The sequence below is a fragment of the Mus caroli genome, unplaced genomic scaffold (genome assembly GCF_978045245.1).
Source record: "Mus caroli unplaced genomic scaffold, Mus_caroli_1 scaffold_3, whole genome shotgun sequence".
Classification (NCBI taxonomy): Eukaryota; Metazoa; Chordata; class Mammalia; order Rodentia; family Muridae; genus Mus; species Mus caroli.
In genome coordinates this window covers 29124138-29143107 of record NW_028227258.1, presented here as the reverse complement: position 1 = coordinate 29143107, position 18970 = coordinate 29124138, and positions in this window count along the sequence as shown.

Below are 18970 nucleotides of genomic sequence, written 5' to 3'. Positions count from 1 at the left end.
CTAATATATACCAGGGAAAAGTGACCAGACCCTGTAGATTACAGACCTGGAACCACGAAGTCAGAAGAGCTTCAACATTGTCTTGATATTTACTTTAATATTTTAAATGAAATTCAACTTAATTTTTAAAAGCTCGGTTTAATGTTTCAAATCATAAGTGCAAATTGCAGCGACTGATGAGGTACAAGAATCATCAAAGTGAAGCTAAAGACCCAGGGTGCTCGCTCACAAGCTCTCGTGAATTGATTTTTTTCCACACACGGAGTCTTAGCTTTCTTTCTTACCCTCCCCCAACACACAAACACACACACACACACACACTCACACATACACACACACAGTTTCCCATCCTTTCTTTCTTTTTTTCTTTCCGGTCAGTGTTTTGTTTTTCTTTTCCTGTTTGTTTCTAGGCAAGCCACCGGCACATCAGGCACACGGGGGGTTAGGGGTGTGAACTCCCCTTTAATATCTGATGGGGCTTCTTTGCTTTTCCCAGTCCCTCACTGCTGCTCCGAGACACTGTAGTCCACTGGTTTTCTGCTGACTCTCGAACTGCAGGCCACTCTCAGACTGCAGGCCACTAATAAGACTGTTTCCTGAGCTAAGAATCTCATCTTCAATCTTTGAGTAAGGCTGGGGCATCTTCTCTTCTTCTTTCATGTTGGGGTCTTTAGTAGACAGGGCTTGCGAGGATGGGACAGGAGGCCATTCCTGTTGTTCAGGTCCTCCCTACTTCTAGTGACTGCAGAGTGACTGAGGGTCAAGATGGGACAGGATGCCAGGGGATTCCTTTGGTTGATGGCTGCCTGCTGTCTGGTATTTAGATAGTTAATGGTCATCTTTCAGGAGGGTTCCTTCCCAGCACTCTCTCTGTCTCATCTCTCTGTCTGTCTGTCTCTGTCTCTGTCTGTCTGTCTGTCTGTCTGTCTCTCTCCTCTCTCTCTCTCTCTCTCTCTCTCTCTCTCTCTCTCTCTCTCTCTCTCTCTCTCTCTCTCTCTCTCTCTCTCCCCCCGCCATTTTGGCAAGCTAATCCTCAGACATCCTATGACTGACTGACCGTCTGCCTCTTGCGGGGCCATCTGATTGGGGGGAACTTGAGACATCTTCAGTCCATCCTTTCTCTTATGTGTCATCTAGACCCTGAGGGAGGAGTCTGATGTCCTTTCTGCAGAAACAGAAGTGCAGCCCAGCCCCAGCTCAGTATCACACTCCAGCCTCTGCCTTCCAGGCTTTTCGCTGAGGTCATCTGTCTCTTCCGATTCCATGGGCTTCAGACCCAAGAGCACCCTATCTTCAATCCCCACACCCCACAACCAAGCAGACCCTGCGTGCATGAAAGTCAGACAGTAGCACCCTCAAGTGGATGAAGAGCTTAGGGGACCAGCAACTGTCATGAAGGAGAAAGACCATAAACAACTTTCTTTCCTGCTTATTCCACCCTCTTCCAGCCTGACCAAGCTGATCCCTGAACTTTAAAACTAATTTATCATTTGGGAAATCTGCTAGTGATGTCTGGAACTTAACCTTCAAATGCCAAGTCTACCGTTTTCTCAATGAAATTTAATGTTCACAGCCAGCTTAGGGAGATGGCACCCTTTCATCCTTCTCAACTGACTGGTTGGGATTTCAGGGCTATCTGTTATTAAATCTTGCTCGGGACCATGAGAACCCAACTTATATTGCCATTTTCCCAGCCATTTCTTCTCAGGTTTCTTTCTTTTGGTTTTTCTTTCTTTTTTTTTTTTCCAGAGCTGAGGACTGAACCCAGGACCTTGTGCTTGCTAGGCAAGCGCTCTACCACTGAGCTAAATCCCCAACCCCCTCTTTTGGTTTTTCAAGACAGGGTTTCTCTATATAGCCTTGGCTGTCCTGAAACTCACTCTGTACACCAGGCTGGCCTCGAACTCAGAAATCTGCCTGCCTCTGCCTCCGAAGTGCTAGAATTAAAGGCATACACCACCACTGCCCGGCTTCTTCTCAGGTTTCTAATTTCCACGGTCTCCGTATATGTAGGAAAACTTGTGCTCCAGGCAAATGGGCATAAAAGGTGCGCAGAAGAGCGGCTCTGGGGAGGCGGTTCAGTAAATAAAAGCACTTGTACAAGCATGGGGAAGTGAGTTTGGATCCCTGGCACCCATGGAGAAATCTTGGTGTGGCATTGTAAGCCTGCAACCCCAGCTTAGCTTATGGGAGCTGGAGAACTGAGACCAAAGGATTTCTGGGATTTTCTTACCAGCCAATATAGCCAAAAATACCGAGGGCTCCAGATTCAGTGCTAGACCTTGTTTCCAGAGAATACGTCAGAGAGCGACAGAGCAGGACATCTGATGTACTGATGTCCTCTGGCCTCTGCTCCTATGTGTTCTCTAGCTTTAGAGGCAAGAGGATCTCTGTGTCCACGGTCAGCCTGGTCTACAGAGGGAGTTCCAGGACAACCAGGGCTACACAGAAAAAAAAAAAAAAACAACCAAATCATAAACAAAAACCCCCAGTAGATACATTGTTCATAATTAGCTCAATCATTGTTGGTAAATCTGTTGACTGCTTTAACAATTACATAATTGGGCTTGGAAAATGGCTCAGTAGTTAAGAACGCTGACCAGGGTTCAATTCCCAGAACCCACCTGGCAGTTCACAAGGGCGTGTAACTCCAGTTCCAAGGGATCTAACATCCTCACAAAGACATACATGCAGGCAAAACACCAATGCACATAAAATAAAAATAAAACTTTTTGTTGTTGTTTTTTTGTTTTGTTTTCTGAGACAAGGTTTCTCTGTGTAGCCCTGGCTGTCCTGGAACTCACGATGTAGACCAGGCTGGCTTCCAACTCAGAAATTTACCTGCCTCTGCCTCCCAAGTGCTGGGATTAAAGGTGTGCCCCACCATGCCATTTTTTAAAATAAATAAACCACCTGTTATTTCAGACAAAACAAAAGAATAGAAACCTATCTCTAATAGTTAGACATATGAGGAAACAGGTCGGTTATTTTTACTAAAAGAGGTGTTTGCTTACAAATGCGTATGAAAAAGGCTGGAGACCTTAAGCAATTAGCTGATGTGCTCAGCTCCTCTCAGCATTGTGCTTGCAAGGGAACCTTTTCAGTTTTCAGTTCACGCTGAGAAACTGGCACAGCAGAGAAGGCCCTGCAACTGGACCGGCAGAGAAGGAAGGTACCACATCTGGACCAGGAGAAAGGACTCTTTCAGGTTATCTTAGCATCTTCTGCCCATCTATGATAAGCAGACTCTTGGTCATCTGAAGCCACTTAAGCTGTCGATGTTTTGATTTCTGACCCAGGTGGGCACAGATCCCACAGACAATGTTGCTACTGGCAAATGGGACTCCTCTGGGGCTTCATCACTCAGTCCCATCGAAGCTCTAAAGTGCTTTGCTAACAGAGACTGCAAGAGGACCAGCCTTGAGCAGGCATCAGGGCTCGAGTCCAAAGTACAGAGTCTGGAAGCCTGGTTAACAATGGGCATGAGTACAAAACAATATTAACTTTAGAGATGAGATGAAAGCCCACGTGTGTTGGCTTTCCCACAGAATAGGAGACCCCGTGCCCCCGTGCCCCTCAGCACTGCTTTTAGATGGAAAGGGTTTTGTTGAACACTGACACAGAAGGAAAATACAAATGAACTGGAGAGCCTTAGCGAACAATTACATGCAAGTAGGTTACAGGAAAATACAGTCTCAAGTGTAAGATATCTTGTGAATATTAATTAAGGAAATTATTCTCAGAGCAGCTAGTGTTTAAAACAAGATCTAATCTCTGCTGAGTGGCCCTGCCGTTCTCTCTCTCAATGTTTAACTTCAAAGGGCTTCGGAGTCGGGGCAAATGAGATTATTAGTGCTCTGCTCTAGAGAATCAATTCTAGAATTACACACAGTGGTTAATAGAAAGAATGAAAAATAAAATCCCATGTTCATGAATATCTGGCTTCGAAATGTTTCTTAACCTCTCTTCTCTGATCTGTCCCATGCCCCTTCCGAATTTCCAGCATTCGACCCAGAGCTAAAGGATGCTGTGGCTCTGGTGTCCCCTGCTTGAGAGGGTCTTCTCCTCAGTACACATGGGCCATTAGTCATCCCAGAGACCAGTCGTGTGGTCAAGTACCCAGTGTCTTGCTGACATTCAAACGTGTTTCTGTGAGAAGAGAAAAGTAACCGTGACAGGTCAGATAGAGAGCTGTGGTTATAGTCCTGGCACCGTGGGGCAAGTTTCTCCACTGTGATGCACTCTGCAGCCTTGTAGGCCCGGAGAAAGAAGGGGAAAGCTGTGTCCACTCAGCCGGAACAATAATCAGAGTCCTGGGATAAACTCTGAGTTAAAAAGACAGACATTTACCAAAGCTAATCAGGCAGGTCTAGGAAAATAGAATGGTGGTCACAGATGATGAGGGCTATCATGATGATTGGGCAGGTGTTTGTGTGTGTTTTAGAAGAATATAACTTGGTGTGAGAACTCTGGCTGTCGGTGAACTCTGTGCTGTGGTCATGCAACTGTGAACAGATGTTTGGTGTGGAGAGCCGCTGACGCACCCAGATGTCCACTGGATACAGTTACAACAGGCCGAGGGATGCAGATGTGTGCTGGTACAGAAGGGCTGCGGGTGCGCAGTGGGCACAGGGAAAGCCACGTGTATCCAAGTCGCATTCCCCAGCCGACTTTTAGGCTGCTAGAGTGTCTTGATCCCGAGGTGTCATCCTCCACGTCGACTGTCATGGGTTTAGAGTGTTCTACCATTCATTCATCAACCCGAGAACCAAGAAAGTCAGAGAGCACCAGTTTGAACTGGATCTACAGAATATACTGTACCTAGAGATGGGGCCTTTATGGAGTGGCCTTGGTATCTGTCACTTGTCCATCACAGGCCAAGCCCACCCCACCCCTTTTTAAAGTGTTCTGTGTAGAGTCCCACTGGTACGCATTATCTGTTTCCTTTCTCCTGAGTGTTTTCCCAGTTTCCTATCTGTTAGGTAGCACCCGCCTCCGGGTTTCTGCCCTCCAGCCTCAGGTGCTGACATAGCCTCTTCTTACTGTCCCGTTGGCCCTGATCGCCCTTATTCCAACCCAGCAACTAAGCCCTTTCCGCGCCGTCTCCTCCGCTTAGCAAAAGTTGTTGCAAATACAGCCCTGCTCATTTGCAATATTAGATCTGCCGGTTGCTGGCACAGGGCCAAGCGTATTATAGCCACTCAGCAAATTACTGATAGAACGTTTAACTCAGAGAAATCTGAACGGCCCACGGTATGTTATCTTTGGTTTGAGCACCTAAAAATAATGAATACATTGTGAACGTTAACAACTTCAGAGTTTTCACAGAAAAGGATGGCTTATTGGCTGCTATGAAGCTCACAAGATGTGGTCAGGCTGGGCCAGAACCCCACACATTATCGTTAAGTTGGAACCGAGCAGAGGCCAGCCTTACTGGCAGAGACACAAGCACTCTTGAGACTGACCCAGTCTCTGGTTTGCCCTAGGTATTTCTGTGACACCCTCTACTTATGCTCAACTAAAAATTCCCTTCACAGTGCTAGGCATCAAGGTCTGCACTGTTGATCCTCTAGGATGACATCATTAGACCCTCCTTGATCTTTAATTCCCACTTCTAGCTTGGGATACAGTGGTTTCCCATCATCCACGTGTGTGTGTGTGTGTGTGTGTGTGTGTGTCTGTCTGTCTGTCTGTCTCTCTGTCTCTCTCTCTCTCTCTCTCTCTGTGTGTGTGTGTTTAATCACCCTCCTCCTGTAACCCATTCCTAAAGATCTTAGAAGGTAGGAGAAGGGATAGCAGCTCAAGGAGAGATCTGTCTTGAGGCATGTCAGCTGTTGGTGCTGGTGGAAGGAGGACACAGGCTGCAAAGAGCAAACATGCCAGTCAGTAGCTCCGGCTCCTGTGCCTCAGCCAGCAGAATCCTTTCTGAAGTCCCCTATGTGTGTTCAGTTCCGCACATCCAAGGCTCTGGGGACTCTTCACCTCTGGAAAGTCTCCTTTCTCCATTCTGCCACAGTAGCACCCTGTTAAAGGGAAACAAAAGTGGAATATGATGTTTTCATGTGGATGATGCTATTGATATCGATATTGATATTAATGACCTGCCCGGCACAAGTTTTCAGCATTGCAAAAAAATAAATAAAAACTCTCTGGAAATAATAACTTGTGTCCCAGAGTTCAGCACGCAATAACTTCAGGCCGCCTGTCTCCTCTCTCCTGTTGTGCCCAGGCTGACATGACATAGATAGAGACCAAGCCCAAGCCCTGTAGAATACCAAACTTATAGATAGAGAGGAGTCTGTCCTCTCAATAGGTCAGTGACATTTCCTCCTCAAGGTGAGGGGCACTTCCCAGCCACTCATATAAAGAACCATTCTGGAAAGCGGACCCCTAATATTTGGACTCCAAACACCTTTACACCCAGATTGGAAGAGTTCACAATAATAAGAATATAAACCCCATGAATAGAGAACTGATGTTTTTAAAAATCCCGCTAAATCTTCTCTGGGCATGACCATACAGCTGTCTGAGACAGTATGCCCTGTCCTCCCTCATTCTTAAGTCTTAGGGTACTTTAGAGCAATTGAAGTTACATCCATCTGGTTGCCCCTTGGGAAAAAAATAACACACCCAATAACTGCCCTGCCCTATTTTACACATGGGAGCACCAGAGATGAGCAGACTGAGTAGGGTTGCCACGTCCATCAATATGATAGGCTTATATATTTTACTGACCCTGAGCTCTAGCTCCACCTAAGTCTGTTAAAAACCTAGCTGTGTATTATTTCCCAAATACTTACTGAGCGCTTGCGACGAGCCATATATTATTCTGGGTGCGAGGAATGCAGCAGTGAACCCTTCAGATCAGAGCTCTGGCCCTCCATGAGTTTATAGCCTACACGTTGGTTCCGTCTGTACTGCTGAAGCACACTGACAGATGATAGTGTCTGCCCCAGTTGTGAAGACTGTTCCCAAGTGTTCAGGCCAAACACATGAATTTGAGGAGAGGTTTGATGTGAGTTACTGTATCTGTACATTGAAAAACTAAACTCAAAGGACTGAAAAAAAAAAGTTCCTGCTAAACTTAAAAATAAGTTTGGGGTATGAGCTATCAGTTTTTCCCTGGAGGAAAAAAAATCCCCAAATTTTAATTCCCTTCTGAACTCAACCACATGTTGAGATAAGGAGGGCGGGGCTATAAGCCAACTCAGCTCCCTTGGGAGAAAAATTATATTAATAAGCTTTCTAAAAGGATGATAATAATAAGCTATATTATTTCAAAGTGACTCACTACCCCCGCCCCCCTCTTTTTTTTTTTTTTTTTTTGACAACTGAAATTGATTTTGAAAGGGAAGGTTGTGGAGACTTTAGTAGAATACAATCCAGACATCCTAAACCTAACCCCTCACCAGAGAGACCGTAGATCTAGAGATGGCTGAGCTCTGTTGATAACACCCTGTGCTCTGCCTGACATGTGACACCCGCCACATGTCAGTCAACATGTGAGACAGCCCATAGATGAAGGCAATAAAGAGGGAAGGAGTGATATTAGATTGAAATCAATACAGCCCCCTTTACATTTCCCACTGGTCCCAATGACTTCAAAGAGGCAGATATGAATATAATTAGTGCTCAGAACAAACACAGGCAGAAGAAGAAATCTGGACCTTGTTTGATGGGCACTGGTAGAATGATGGATTTGGAATCCCAGACACGTTTGCTGGCAAGTCTGACTGCTCCCTCATTCTTAAGTCTTAGGGTGCTTTAGAGCAATTGAAGTTACATCCATCTGGTTGCCCCTTGGGAAAAAAATAACACACCCAAATTACTTTGTATCCAACTAAACCAAGCCTTTGTGCTTCCATGCGTTCAGCCGGGATAAAATGTATGCTTGAAATTGTATTAGGTTGGATCCTCCAAGCAGATCTCCATTTCGATGCTTCCGTAAACTAATCCTGCTTTAAAATATGGATACTGTTTAAAAACAGACTTATCCACAATGCAGAGGAAATTCACACTTCAAGGAGAGCTCTCACTAGAGAGTAGGCTCAAGAGCAAGGAAAAATATCATTTGTCTTTGATACCACTCTCTATTGACATTCCTTTGGGAAGTCCCTCATACAGTCTGGCCCTGCGCCTCCTCATCAACAGCAGTAGATCAAGTAACAACACCCGAGCGGGTCTGGCCTTATTCCCTGTGAATTAGGCTTGCCTCTGTTGAATGCTTCACACACTCATTCTTGCAAAGCTTCCCACAGCTTTATTTGGAGAATTGCCTCTATGTTCTTCTTATAGATGAGGGACCATATAAGACGCTTATAGAGGCCCGCTGACTAACCTCTGCTCCTATAGTACGTACAAGGCAACAGTTTAAGTGAAGTAGAGTCCAGAGCCCTGACTCATGACGTCTGAGGGACAGCAGTCAGGAAGGTGTGCACCAGGAGGCCCGACTGCATCCATCTGCTTAGATACAGCGTCTTTGATCACTACCACAGTGACAGTGCTACCTACCCACTCTGCAGACTCAGTACATTCATCACGTGCATTAGCTACTTGTCTCAATGCTAGGACAAAATGCCAGACGAAAGCAACTCAAGGAAGGACGGGTGGGTTTGGCTCATGGCATGGAGGTATTGCAGTAGGAAGAAAATAACAGCATCAGTGTAAGGCAGATGGCCATACTGCATCTGCAGTCAGGAAGCAGAGAGACAGCTGAATGTGATGTGCTGTTGGCCTACTCGTTTTAAACCTTTTCAGCACAGGGCCTCAGCCCCTGACATGATGCCATACACATTCAAGGAGGGCTTTCTTTCTTCAAATGCTGCTGCAGACACTTCACACTCACAGATGATTGTAAATTCAGTCAAGTTGGCAATGAAGATCGGCCACCTCGAGGTGTAAATAGATGAGAGAAATGAACGGCAAATGGTGACCATCTCTTCGTGTACACGTATGTGGCAGAAACAAAAACCAAATGGAAAAAAGAATTCCTCATAGTCTTTTTCAGCTCACAATGAGTACAGAGACTGGTGTGAGTCAGTCCTACTGCTTCCAAACCTTTCTTAGAGCACAGAGGCCAGTTTAAGTAATTAATTATTCAGGTGTAGCATACCAAGGCTATACAACAAAAATAGAAGTCAGGTAATTATTCATGAACATAAAGTGTGTGGAATCAATTAAAAGCAGCGGGGTGACTTCAAAACCTAAGCTCCTAACTTTGATTTCTCTACTTGGGGTCATCTCCAATTGTGTGTGCTCTGTGACCTTGCTCTCATATTTGATGCTAGTGATAATCTCCAAGGATTTTAGGGACATGCATTTCTTAAGAGAAAGTCTCAGTATTCAGTCCACGTTGTTAAGACTTCAATAGAGAGGAAGAGAACAATCTGGTCCAGGGATTTGTCGGCAAAGACTCTTGGTAGCTTTCTTTTGACGCAGTGGCAGTGTGGGCATTGTCTTGCTTTCTTAGTATATGGGGTAAGGCATGCAAGTCTTCACCCTGTCCCCAGGACAGGAAGTGAGAGACAAACGACAGGTGTGCCTCAGGTGTGAAGCTAGAGAAGGGACTACATGGAAAGAGTATCCCGTGTGTATTGAGCAGTGTCAGGACTTGGTTTTGTAGTGTGTGTGTGTGTGTGTGTATAGGTGTGTGTATGTGTGTGTATGTGTGTGTATGTGTGTATGTATGTGTGTATAGGTGTGTGTGTATGGGTATGTGTGTATGTGTGTATGTATGTGTGTATAGGTGTGTGTGTATGTGTGTGTATGTGTGTATGTATGTGTGTATAGGTGTGTGTGTATGTGTGTGTATGTATGTATGTGTGTGTGTGTATGTGTGTGGGTATGGGTATGTGTGAATGTGTATGTATGTATGTATGTATATGTATGCGTACGTGTGTATATGTGCGTGTATGTGTATGTATGGGTATGTGTGAATGTGTATATGTATGTGTACATGTGTGTATGTATGTATGTATGTATGTTTATATGTATGTGTGTATGTATATATATGTATGTGTGTATATGTATGTGTGTGTGTATGTATTGGTGTATATGTATGTATATTGTGTGCATGTGTATATGTATGTGTTTGTGTGTGTGCGTGCGTGTGTGTGTGTGTGTGTGTGTGTGTGTAGAGCTGGACCTAAAGGCTGCTTACATCTGCCAGCCCTCGATACTTTTATGATAGAGCAATCTCAGATTGAATCCGTCATTTTAACGGAAAGACTCAGGAAAGGGATGCTAAAGACCTTCCCAGCAGTGCTTTGCACACTAATCCTCTTGCATGTGTGCCAGCAGGAGGTGACACAGTGGGGACAGCTATTTTTGAAGTTTGTGGTCCTGTGGAAGGAGCCTGAAATCTGCCAAGTCCTTGTTCACTGGGGTGTTCTGAGAGAGGCGCTTCTCACCTCACGCCTGTCCTTCTCAAGGGGCATAAGTACCTCCTTCTGTCCCTTGCTGAGTTCAAGCAGGGGGCAGCCTGCTGTTGAGTGCATGCATGTGTGTGCACACGCACATGCGTGTGCCATGTACATTAAATGTGGGAGAGGGTAGAGATCTGCAGCCGGGGTGTGGTGAAGAAGGGCTGAGGTTGGCATGGGGGAGAGATGAGCAATTGCAGGCAGGCCTTGCAGTACCCCACCTGCTCTTTCTTCTTTCCTCCCAGTGTAGGTGCAACATGAAAGCTGTCTGCAGGCTTATGGAGCTAAGTCTTCGGTGCACAGAACTTGCTGTCGCACAGAATGGGCTTTTCCTTAGTGGGAGCTAATGCTTTAATGGTGTCTCCTTTGTGCTTTCCCCAGTTTAAGCCCAAGTGAAATATAATTACAGGCAAGGCTGCTAACAGCTGAGGCAGGGACTTGGCTGCCTTATCCTGTCCTGTCTTTCTGTCTTGGCTTTGTGCTGGTTCCTATTGCCTTCTAATCATCTGTATCACTCTTCGCTTGCCAGCCTTGGAAATGATAAGGATATTGACTGAATCCAAATTCAATTCCATGTTTTCTTAAAGGCAATTTTAAGACGGGCTACACTTGCTGGTCTTCCAGAGGACCCAAGTTTAATTCACAGGACCTACGTTGGGTAGCTCACAACTGTCCTAAACTCTAGCTCTACCTGGATCTGATACCTCTGGCCTCTGGGCACCTGCGTTTACAAGACTACGCACGCATGCACACACGCACGCACAAGCACACTCACATGAACACATACTTTGAAATAGTAAAACAAAATCTTTTTAAAAAAAATAATAGCAGTAAATAAAAAGGGGGAGGGTGTCTTGAAAAGTAGCCCACTCTACTCCAAAAAAGGAACCATAGAAAAATATGGTGGGTTTCCGGATCTGTAGACTCAGGAGTTACAGGCTCAACTGTGCACTGGCTTTGGATGTAGCAGGTATTTTCTCTACCTCAGGCTTGCTCTCCAGGGGAGAAAACAAAATAATCACACCTACTAATCTCTGAGTGGCAATTGGTGGATTTAACAGTGCCCTGAAAATTAGTCTTTTGTAGCACTTCATTCAAAGGCTCATTTGGCTAATTTTAAAAAATGCCATTTTTCACTTGTGTTTGAAGCTAGCCCATTATTCTTTTGCATTGGTTCCATCATCCAGTTTCCCTGGAGCTGAGGTTGCTTCTGAGGACGGATGGTCCATGGCTGTTACTAGGAAGGGGAGAGCTCATGAATTCAGACTATCCTTGATGATGAAATGAACTGTAATCACGCCCGAGATCAAAGTGCTTAAGGAGCAGCAGGCCGTGAGTGGGCCATAGTGCTGTGGCCTGGCTCGCTGCAGAAGGGGATTAGGAAACGTCATTGAAGTCGCCAGAAAGGTTCCCACAGACTAGCATGCTATGCATTTAGTTGTTTATGAGATTCCTGAATGAAAGGCACTTTGGACTGACACATGAGTCGTCTCCCTCAGAGGAAACAGTGCTAACAGATATCCCCCACCAGGAGAGAAAAGGCTGTAAACTAGCGGCATTAGCAAAAGCGAAGCCATTCTTAACTCCTGGGCAGGGAGAAGACCACGGGATGAAAGATCCCGAGAGAAAGGGATGCAGAAGAAGCAGAAAGGAGCGTGCCTCTGTCTTTCCCCTGTAGCTTCAGAAGCACAGATTCTCCTTCTAGGGAAAAGCAAATCTCTCTTTTTCTACATGGTGAACTTGACGCAAACCAGCCCCTGGATTGCAGCAGGAGCCCCTTCCTGCCGGGCCTCCTAGCAGCAAAGATGCGGGCAGAATGGAAAGCAGATGCGGTTCAGAAGCGCTCCAGAGCTTTGCCCGTCTTGAAAAGATGTCAAGGAGTATTTGCGTCCCGTCTGTGGAAAAAGCAGAGACCGACTCTTGAAGGATGAATGAAAAATGACTACAAAGAGTTAATTTGAAACCAATCAAGCCCCCAGGTTCATCTACTGCTGCAGAAATCCTTCTAGTTTAATGATGAATCACTTTCAAAGCAGCGCCGATCCTTTGGAGGGGAATTCCGCCTCTCGCAGCTGTACAGTCTGCCCTGAAGTGCTGTGCCTCCTCGCCCACCTGCTCTTTGCACAACAGCGTGGACTTCCCAGGACTGAGAGTGTGCCAAGCTGGCTGAGCCCTCACAAGGGCATCCTCAGCCTCCAAGCCCCTGAGTGCTGGGGGGCCACACATCCTAAACTCTTAGAGGCAGGCAGAGAGCAGCGTGGTAGAGCCACACAACCACACCGCAAATGCCACAGAGTCCTGGCTTTTCAGAGAACCCGCTCGGATTCTCTGTGGTAGATCTGTTAACCTAACTGAAGCAATTGCCTTGAAAGTAATACTTGCTAAATGCACTTATAAACACACACACACACACACACTTAAACACCCCTAAACAAAATTCCCATTTCATAGTCTAAGTGCAATCTTTGAGGCCACTGGAGACTTTGGTCTGCTTTAAGTGGGGGTGGGGCTAACAGGCTCTTGTTCTAAGCTGTGACTTTTAAAAGCTCTCTTAAACAAAAACAAACAAACAAACAAAACCAAGCAAAAACCAAACAAGAACAACAACCCTATCTCCCCTGAGGAGCTCATGGCTCTTGTTTCCTCTTTATTCAAATTCCACCCACCGGAATGTTTAGAAATTCAAACATGGCTGTACACATTTGGTTATCGACAAAGAATTTGGAGACTAATTTAATTGGAAAGAATTTGGGAAACACCTTTAACAAGGCAGTGTGTGTCCATTTTTGCCGTCGAGAGTGTCTGTAGTTCCATCCACTGGGAGGAGATTCCGACACCTGACCCTTGACAGTGAAATGCACCTCGTTCCCTCCTTTGACAAGCTAGCTCTCTTCCCGCTGGAGGCATCTGAGATCCACTTATTTCCTTCAGTAGCAGAGGAACTTTGGACCGAATTACCTATTTTCCTGGAATCTAATAATCTCTCCTGAACTGAATTTAGTTCAGTGTTCGTGACATAACTTTATCTCCATCCCCAACCCTCACTCCATGCTTTCAACCTCAACCCTCTCCCAAGTCTCCCCCAGCTCACCTCGAACCTCAAACTCAGGGATAAACAATGCATGTGGTGACGCTGTTATGGATCCATAATGACGACATAGACAGGAAGCTGGGTTTTATTGGGTCTAAGTGAATAAGATTTGACATTATCACCCCAGAGCATCAGAATCTCACGTGCTTTCTCTCCACCAGTCTCTGCCCAGCTGTAAATAAGACAAAGATCTCTGTTTATGCTGTGGCATCCTATAATTTAGAAAACTATAAAACGCAGCGCATGAGTGTTACTCAGACAGCACTGACAGATCATCGGGAAGAGCTGCCCTCAGCAGAGTATAAACGTGTTCCTGTCTGGCAACCAGCCAGCCAACATGCCCACAGCCCCAGGCAGATGTGAGGCATTCCATTCTTGGGCCTACTCTTCAGCTCTCTGCCTTCTTCCAGCCTCAGGGACCTTCCTGTCACACAAGGCGGCTACCAGGCTGGCAACCGTCGCAGTCACAGTGTGTTACAGGGAACATTTCCAGACCACAGGGAATTTGGCCACATGACACTGAATTCTCTGCACCTTCACCCTCACCTCCACCTTCACACAGCCCCTGGGTGAAGAAGAATGGGTTTAGCACACAAGGTTTGGCCAATTTTCATTTTACCAAAATATTTAAGTATGTTCTGTCAAGGGTGGGAACCTGATTGCTTCCTACTGGAAATCTAAAGCAACATTCAAAAACCTCATAACAGCTCACAGTAAGAAAAAAATGGTGCCAAGAAAGTTCCTCGGGTTTGTCTGGGGATCTGGTTAGACTGGATTATTTACTGACGTAAAGTCAGAGCCCAACACCTTGACGGTCACAGTGCTTGAAGTAGATCTGTGTCCCTTCCCACATCTGCTCACCTCTCCTCCAATGGGAGTAGCCCGCCATTTTTATCAGTTCATCTATTTATCCTCTAACTCCTGCTGGAGACCCATCAGTGGAATCCCAACTTCTCTTCCCAAGTGATTAGCCTAGAGAAGACATGTGACCTTAGTTAGTCCCGTAGTGTGAAACCCAGAAATTTGCTGGTAGGGAGGAGGGAAAGATATGAGCCTCAAAGTAACCTGGACATTTTTTTTAAGAGGAAGAGGAAGAGGAAGAGGAAGAGGAAGAGGAAGAGGAAGAGGAAGAGGAGAAAGGGGAAGGAAGAAGGGAGAAGAAGGAGGAGGAAGAGGAGAAGGAGAGGGAGAGGGAGGGGGGAGGAGGAGGAAGACGAGAAGGAGAAGGAGAGGGGGAAGGAGAAGAAGAAGAAGAAGAAGAGGAGGAGGAGGAGGAGGAGGAAGAAGAAGAAGAGGAGGAGGAGGAGGAGGAAGAAGAAGTAGTAGAAGAGGAGGAGGAGGAGGAGGAAGAGGAAGAAGAAGAAGAAGTAGTAGAAGAGGAGGAGGAGGAGGAAGAGGAAGAAGAAGAAGAGGAGGAGGAGGAGGAAGAGGAAGAAGAAGAAGAAGAAGAGGAGGAGGAGGAGGAGGAGGAGGAGGAGGAAGAAGAAGAAGAGGAGGAGGAGGAGGAGGAAGAAGAAGAAGAGGAGGAGGAGGAGGAGGAAGAGGAAGAAGAAGAAGAAGAAGAAGAGGAGGAGGAGGAGGAAGAGGAAGAAGAAGAAGAGGAGGAGGAAGAGGAAGAAGAAGAAGAAGAGGAGGAGGAGGAGGAGGAAGAAGAAGAGGAGGAGGAGGAGGAAGAGGAAGAAGAAGAAGAAGAGGAGGAGGAGGAGGAAGAAGAAGAAGAGGAGGAGGAGGAGGAGGAAGAAGAAGAAGAGGAGGAGGAGGAGGAGGAAGAAGAAGAGGAGGAGGAGGAGGAGGAGGAAGAAGAAGAAGAAGAGGAGGAGGAGGAGGAGGAGGAGGAATAAGAAGAAGAGGAGGAGGAGGAGGAGGAGGAAGAAGAAGAAGAGGAGGAGGAGGAGGAGGAAGAAGAAGAAGAGGAGGAGGAGGAGGAAGAGGAGGAGGAGGAGGAGGAGGAAGAAGAAGAAGAAGAAGAAGAAGAAGAAGAAGAAGAAGAAGAAGAAGAAGAAGAAGAAGAAGAAGAAGAAGAAGAAGAAGAAGAAGAAGAAGAAGAAGAAGAAGAAACGGTAACCGAGTAAAGCTAATAACCCGGAAGATAGGCAGACCTGAGAGAAGCAGGAGGAACAAAGTTCTCACTAGATCATCTCCAAAGACTAGGAAATTTCTAAATTGTAGTAGTTGTTGTTGTTGTTGTGAAATTGAAAAGAATCACCTTTATTTCTTCAAGCACAATTTTCAGTAATTTTAGAGCAACCATTTCCAGATGAGTAATTTAGTCAACATAAAACACTAGTCAGCAGAGTTTTGTTATTAAACTCTTTTTTAAAAAATGTCTGTCTGTCTGTGTCTGTGCCTGTGTGCACATGTCTACTCATGTGACTTTGGGAATCTGAGCAGGCCATAGAGGATGTTGGGTCCCCTTGAGCTGGTGACAAGGGTGCTGGAAATCCAAGCCAGGCCCTCAGAAAGAGCAGCAGCCACCAAGCCATCTCTCCATCGTTATTACACTTTCTATCACAAAGCTTCAGAAGTGAATTTGCAGCTTGCACAGTAGAGTTTCCATTTGTGGTAACAAACTACTGCCTGTTTAGCCTAACCAGAAACCATTGTTATCAATCTCTGAAATGTCTTCTGTATGGTTCCTTGGAATCAAACACAAAAATGTAGCATTCATTTATCTCACGTATTTGAAATAAGGTGGAGAGTTTTTAACTGTTGTAGTAATTTTTTTTAATGCCTTTAACAGGGCTGGGGATGTGGCTCAGGGGATGAAGTACCAGTTGCACAAGGATCAGGACCTAAGTCTGCATCCCTAACACACACTTAAAAAGCTGGGTAAGCAGCTCACTCTTAAAGCTCGAACACGGTGGGACAAAGACAGGCAGGTCCTAGGGGGATCGCTGGCCAACAGTCTAGAAGAAACAGAGTTTCACACTCAGTGAGAGACCCTGTCTCAAAATGTATCGCAGAGAAACAATTGAGGAGGATGCCTTAGTATCAATCAACCTCTGGCTTCCTCACTTGCCCACGCTGCCAAGTGCACCTCACTCTATATGCATGAGCTCTCTCTCTCTCTCTCTCTCTCTCTCTCTCTCTCTCTCTCTCCCTCCCTCCCTCCCTCCCTCCCTCCTGCAAACACACACACACATGCACATGTGCTCACAAGCATCCTTCATGGTTCTCAAAACATGCCACAAACAGTAATAGCTTGTTCTAAGTCACCCATCCTCTTGCTTGGCCTTCCAGGGGCCAAGGGTGCTCAGCCCTAAGGTTAAGTTACAGACCAGCATGTGTCCTTTGGAAGACCATTGCTTGGTACGCAAGGTTGTTGATCCTCCTACATTTGGCAGAGTGTAAGCTCCACCACAACAGGGACGTCTCTTGTTCTCTTCTGTGCCCAGGTACCTTGGCTGTGACACAAGGGGCATGCCCATATGCAAATCATTTGTGACACCGTACGCTCCTGGTAATTATTTGTGGAATGAATGGATGACTGTAATTTATGAGTTGGATCTCATTTCCATTGCCCCTTTCTAAGCTTCATATAATAAGCAGGAGGAAGTGCAAGGCATAATTGATTTAATTTGGGTTCCCCCTCAAGCACTCTTTGATCGCCTAGCCCTTCTTCAGACTCCTGCATTTATTTGAGTTCTTTAAGGTCCTTATACTTGCTCACTGCATGTCTTCTTCTCCCACCTCATCCCCCACCCACGGCTGGCTTACTGGAGGGCAGTATCTTGGAGGTCTTAGGGAAGATGTAAGTGACCTTTGTTTTCTCTTCTGAGCCTTTAGGTATATCAGCTTACCTCTTTGGGTCTTTCTCCTTGGCCTTAAAGAGGAAAGTTGAACTGGAGAATTGGCTTTCTGAGCTCTGTTGTATAGAGCCAGTGTGTTCTGTAAAGCAAAAAAGACAAACATCCAGGGGAGGTAGGTAGGGGCCCCAAGGCCTCCACTTCATACCAACAAAAGCTTCTGAATGTGCCTGTGTCCAGGGCACAGTCGTATGGTTTACTTACTAGCTGTGTTGACTTGGGCAACGAACTCCACTTTTTCTGTTTCTTCACCATGAATAGAAGTGAAAAGAATACTTCCTTACAGGGTTGTGGCAATTCAATAAGCCAAGAGTTATAAAACCTGGCATGTAGAAAGTGTAGCCTATGTTTTAAAGATTGGAAGTGCAGAGTGGAATTCCCCACAGTGTTTGGATTTTAAAAGGTTCAAACGTCTCCCACTTCTTACAAAACAAAAATACGCAAAAGTTCTAAGACCTCCTGGAGAGTCACTGGGATATAATAGAAGATGGTGATCACTCAGGGGCCCTGGGACTGCCCGGCCACCGTCAGAACCTCTGACCAGCGTTTAACCAGGACAGTGGGAAGCTGACTTGTCTCTTCTGGAGATTATTCTGCAGTTCCATTCAAATGGCCTCCACATAGCTGGGGTGTGTGACGCCTGGCGCTAGACCCGGAAGGCTCCGTGGCTAATCGCCTGCGTTCTCCTGAAGACGGAAGGGGAAGATAAGTTTCCCTAGCCTTGCATTTCAGGGAAGGCGTTTTCTTAACAGAGAATGGTAAATATCTGAAAAGATAGAAACCTCAGGCAGTTTTTAAATGTGCACGGGAGGAATGCCTGGAAGTTCAACTGCTTTAAAATTCCTTTTCTGAAGATACTGCATGGACGCAAATAAAAGCCGAGTGGGTATGGTAATTATCCACGCTAATAATCTTGCTCTGCGCAGACACTTCTTCATCAGTGGATTCTCTTCCAGCTCCAGTCAGCCCTGTGAGGCATCGCCTGCCTCCGCTCACCTGGGGATCAAGTGTTTAGGTGATTGACACCATTCTCTGGAACTGAGACTAGTGTGCACTCTCTGTTTAGACCCACCCTAGTCCCCATACTCATGACCTGGGCACTGGCACTGGCAGTAAAACCTACTCACCCTATTTCCTTCTTTCCCCCAACATCTTAACGTTTGTGCTTTCTGATTTCTTCCTCCTCCTCTTCTTACACACACACACACACACACAAATACACATACACACACATACACATACACACATGCACACACACATATGCACACACACATGCTCACACACATACACACACATACACACACATACACACATGCACACACACATACACACATGCACACACACATACACACATGCTCACACACATATACACATACACACACATATGCACACACACACATGCACACACACACATACACACACATGCTCACACACATATACACACATACACACATGCACACACACATACACACATGCACACACACATACACACATGCACACACACACATACACACACACACAGAGTCACTAGTCCATTACTCATGACTAAGGTTAGACAGGAGGGTCTCTGTCCCCGAAATATGCTTAAGATTCATCTGATATATAAGGGACTCCGGGAGCTGAGAATACCTATGAGCAGTAGAGAAGAAATG